Here is a 5685-nt window from a genome sequence, read left to right as displayed (position 1 = left end):
ATTAAGCTCCAGAAATCCGAAAACTACAGAGTAGGGGATATAAAATTTTTATAGCAACAATCAAATAAGGTTGTTGATTTGTCTTCACCACCATAGGTTTTTCTATGAATCGATAGCCCACTTCATGGTTCAAGCAGATATACAAAAACCAATCATGATTTTAGTACAGTAGTCATAAAAATTGAATAATTAGATGTTATAGAGCCCCTAGAATTTGAATTATCCGAAATCATGATGTGGCAACAAAGTTGGCGGGAATCTTATACTGTCTTTCACTCAATACAAAGCATATGGCACATGTCATGCCACACATGACAATTTTTTCCATAACTTATACTGTCAGTAATCACTCTAGAAATGGCGACATTCAAATAAATAAATAAATAAATAAATAAAATAACTTTAAAAATGGCGATATCGAGATTAGCTATTTGAAAATCGCAAAATTGCCCCACATTGACATGCCTCACAGTGCTTACAGGAAAAATATTTGACCCAAGATGGCAATCATGCTAGGACTTGTTTATCGCCACCTGCAAGTGCCTACTTTTCTTCTTTTTTTTTCTTTTTTTATATATATCCATCATATCAAAGAGAGGCAACAGCAGATACTTGAAATAAGATGCATCATGCTATTGATCATATAATTCTTGTCTGTTATCATATATAGAATCCCTTGACATCCATATAAACTTTGTCAAACACCCTAGTGTTACCCAATGGTCTAAACATACCTAGATGTCTTCATACTTAATCAGAGTTTCTCCCCCTAGGAAAATTTACCCAAGTGACTTGAAAAACCTATACCAATTTATGTGTTCTTGAATAGGATTTCCAACAATCCTAGTGTCATTTTGATCCAATGTACCATTTGGAAGTTACATAATTGTATGTAGATTTTGTATGGAATTGCTGCAACTTTGCATTTTATATGGATGGAATGTGTGGAAGCTTTCTAAAGCAGATTAAGTTCATTGTTACACAATTTTGGACACATCATTGATCAAATCTCATCCATTGATTCGAAATGCTACACCCCTAATTCAATTCAAAGAGAGATTATGAGATTATGACCTGTAATTTTGGTGTTCTAAAGCCGTACAACATTTTCCAAAAATTACCTTCCTGCCCCCCACTCCTTGTTATCTCCAAAATACCTTTAGCTTGCCTAGAATACATCTTTTCTTGGGGATCACCTCTAGGTTGTCTGTGAAGGTGTTCATCATAAGAGGGTCCATTGAGATTGATGCGATTTTCTACCAAATTTGGATTGGATACTATGAGGCCATTTATCTTTGTCACAAGGTGGCTACAATTATATCTAGTCATTAGATGTCAAATTTGATGGCTTGGGGTGCGTCACAAAGATCGAGGTTTTTATTTTATTTTTTAATTTGAATCTAGTCGATGAGACTCTTACAACCACCAATTTGAAATTTGATGGATGAGAGTGATTGTGACTTCCTTGTACTAAAAGAAAATAGTCTCTTAGTATGTTTTTCCTTTGAGTCTAGACCCAACATATAACTTTGAGCAATATAATCATTTGGTCTGGTTCATACAAGAGAGGTTCCATTTTTGGTGATCTTAGGTCCTCGTCCTCCCTGTGTTGACATCCATATTCTCTTCAACAATGGCTAACCAGCTCATCAAACCTCTATTTGAATTGTTCGACTTGTATGATGAACTCTTTGAGTTTTAAATCAATGTCGGACCTCAAATTCTGTAGCTCTTCAACTACAAAATGATTGTTCATTGTTAGTCTTTGTTTAACAAATCATTAATTTCTTGTTTCCTTTCAACTGATAGTAAACCACTTAGATGTTTAGTAACTTCATCCCCATCCAACTCTTTTAATTCTTTATCAAATTTATCTGTGGGGAGTGGGGGATCTCTTAGGAAATTTACTGAATCAAATATCTACAAGATGCAATTCTTATTGAATTTACTTGTAGGTTGAGGCAGTAAATTAAGACTAACTCTCAGAAATTTCCACTAAATACAATTAATACAAGAGGATTAAAGCTACTCTTAAGTGCTTGTGTAGAAGCCATCATCTAATAAAGGAAATGCCTTAATAAGCTCAAATACACAGGAAAATTCATAATAAATATAAACCACAACGATTTTGATGTATTTTTTATCATCTTGATTAACAAACAATTCAACATGGCAACAAATTAGTCTTACCAGATATGGAGCATGGAACAGGACTATACTATGGCTGTCTGATCCCAACAACAGGCTTAAAGTATCATGCAATTTTCTTGCTCGGAGTGCAAAGTAGGTAATTAAAAGGGTTTCACAGGTTGCAGGTTTCATGACCACAGCTCACTCTTGGATGAATTTCGCTCAAACCTTGGGTATTTTGAGCTGAAATTTTGCAGAAATGCTCCTTATTCAACTACCAAAACGTCCACATAATATATTGGAAGGTTACTTTCGAGATTGAAGCTAAATGGTAGCACAAAAGGCTGTTGTTGTTGTCAAATGAGCAAGGACCACAAAAATCCCCATAACTATATAAATATGAGAAGTCTTAGACTGAAAATTCAATGTGAAAATAATCATAACTTAATTCTCTACAATTCCAAGGAGAGAAAATGGCCATAAATCCATGAAAATCTGACTAAAAGTAGTAACAGAATTGGATGGTACATGAAGCTCCAAAGCTTCCATGGGCAACTAATTGATATCTCCTTCAAAAAAACTCATATTAAACTAGCCCTTTAATGAAAACAAGAAAGTTAGTTGACCGTTCGGGAATTTTTTAACAGTTCAGAGGAATATAATTGATGATCATTCAGGTTTTTTTTTCTTTTTTCTTCAGAAGGATTTCCAACAACAAAGACTGCAAAAAAGTAATTTGACTCCGATGATATTATCAATTCCTCTGATTCCATTTACCTGAGATGTTAACTCTTCTTCATACTGCTTATTACACCTCATGGGTTTGCTTTGAACCAAAAAATCATAAAGAACGGATCTATGAGTTTAGGTGAATCTTTATCCCAATTTTCTAAAGGCTGTTTTACGTATCATTTTTTAAAGGCTTATGTAACAACTTTTATATCCAATAAATTTGAACTTGCTTCTAGGTTCATGCCCTTAATCTGATTTATTGGCTCATATTTTCATGCTCTCTTTCCTGTTTCTGAGCTTTTTTCATAGAAGCACTCCCTTGTATTTTATTGCTTCTCACTTTGAAAGATGGGGGAATTCTAGGCACAATTGTTTTTTCACCTTCTGTAGTAAAAATTAGGAGACCTTTGGAAATAGTACAAGGGTTGATTTCATCAAGAGTAACATATCCAATTCAAGCTTGATAGCCACCATCATTAATATTAACAAAATTTACCATAATACCTTTTGGGAAAGTATAAAATGATACCACTTACCTTTGATACAAGGTGGTCACATTAATCTTGACCAATGGATGTGATATTGGACTGCTAACATTATTTCATTGACCAAGCTCAAACTTCAAAAAAAAAATTCTCAAACTTGTGTTACATCCAAGCTATCAAATTTCACATCAAATGATTGTAAGGAGTTGCGATCACCTTTTATCAAAGATCAATAGTCTCATTGTATAGAATTCCATAACTTTTTGTCTCCAATTAATTTTTTTATTCTACTCATGGTTTCTACTTCTTCGCCTTGTTATATTTTATCCAGTCTTTCATAATTCTTTGGTACAAAAACTTTATATTAGTGCCAATATCCATAACTCAATTGTCCTCCAACTGTGACCACAATCAATATCTATTTTGGCTGGTACTAATAACAACTGTATTTGAGCATGCAAGCATTTTTCAAATTTGCTAAACATGACCTTTTGATAATTTTGGCTCAATTGATTTACCAAACAAGAAAATGCCCTTTATAATCACTTTCAAAACCATGTTTTATTTTCTCAATGTTTGGCTCATTATGAAATAAAATAGAAGTGTTAGATAGGAAAAATCGCCTCCCTCTTCATCAATATTCTCTTTGGTCTACAAGATCTCCTTCTTTTCTTTCTCTCTCTATCGTTCAAAATACTGTTTTATTCAAGAATCAACGTTCTACAGGAACACTATTTTACAAGTACACTTTCTGATTCTTTGTTTCCGTGTTATCATCTCCGTGTTCAACCAGGACTTAGTTACCTATACAAAGTAACCACTTTTACTATGGTAACCACTTTTACTATGGTATACAATAAAATGGGAAAGGTTTTGGTACTTTCCCTGCAACGGGATATATACTCCCCCATCCAGCTGGCCAGTTTAGATCAAGTGAGCTAACTGTTTAATCAAAGATCCAACGCTTCTGAGTATTTTATTTTTAGCTTTTTTTTATAGATTATATAAATATGAAATTTGACAACTACACGCACACCTAAAAAAAATATTAAAAATAATTTTTGATAAAATATAATAAACTTTTAAAAAAATAATAACCAAAATACCCTTTGAATATTTTAAAGGTATTTTGATTATTTTATTTGATTGGAATACGGACGACCATTTGCACTTGCAGGGTAAGTGGGCCAATGGACCAAGAATTGTCCAAACAACCCACCAACAATCATCCTTAGTACCCTCAACAACAGCGTCATCCTTTGCAAGGACATCGATAGAAGAACGAAGTGTTTCAACGACAGATTTGGTTGATTCACACGGGAGATCAATATTTTTTTTATATTTTTTACAAGTGCAAGTTTAAGTTTAAGAGAGGAGCGGACACCCAAATTTTGGTGTCAAAATGTTTTATAGAAAAAAAAATATAAAAACATGACATTGTGATTAGAACCATCTCAACCGTCCATTCAAAATGGACAGTAAAGTAGTATATAAGTTTTATGCAGTAGGGAGAGCATAAAAAGCTTGCCCAAATAAAATTTCGCAATGGGTTAGATACCCACCAAAATAAGACCAAGGCAACCAAGGCAAGCTTTCTATGGGGAAAGCTTCCCCTAAAGCATAAACTTATATACTATCCCTTATCCAACCTTCCATTTTGAATGGAGGGCTAAGATTGTCCCAATCACAATGTCCTGTCTCTATAGTATTTTATTTTATTTTATTTTCTATAAACTATTTTGACGCCAAATTTTGAACATCCGATCCTCTATTAAACTCGAACTAACAAAAAATATTAAAAAAATATTTTCAATAAAATTAAATGACCAAAATACCCTTAAAAATTTTAAAAAATACTTTGGTCATTATATTTTATCGAAAAAACATCTTTAATATTTTTTATAGGTACACCTCAATGAAAAGATAGCACGTACCAAATTTCATATTCATACAAATACTTTGAAACATCGGATCTAAAATCACACGGTGAATGACTCTTAAACAAAATTGGACAAGGGATGCATAGAAGATCTATGCTGCAAGGAAAGTACAGAAACCTTTCCCATAAGACCATACCCCACCATAATATATTCCTACCCATCAACAGTTGTTTGCGTTCAGTGTTTTTTCATTGACTTATCAAAATGATACCGGTGTTTGTCATTAACTTATCAAAAGTGCGAGTTTTCATACAAGATATTAATGCATGCACCTTAATCCAACCCAATCCCAACCCAATTAATATACATGTGAGCCTTCAAATCCAGGTATACTGAAGCTAAGTTTTCAGGGCAGAGAGACCTAAACGCTCCAACTATGTCAATAAAAAGAACCAAGA

Source organism: Amborella trichopoda, chromosome 12 (assembly GCF_054954075.1).
Source record: "Amborella trichopoda isolate Santa Cruz 75 chromosome 12, AtrichopodaSantaCruz75HAP2 v2.0, whole genome shotgun sequence".
Classification (NCBI taxonomy): domain Eukaryota; kingdom Viridiplantae; phylum Streptophyta; class Magnoliopsida; order Amborellales; family Amborellaceae; genus Amborella; species Amborella trichopoda.
Note: the sequence above shows the minus strand (reverse complement) of the source record.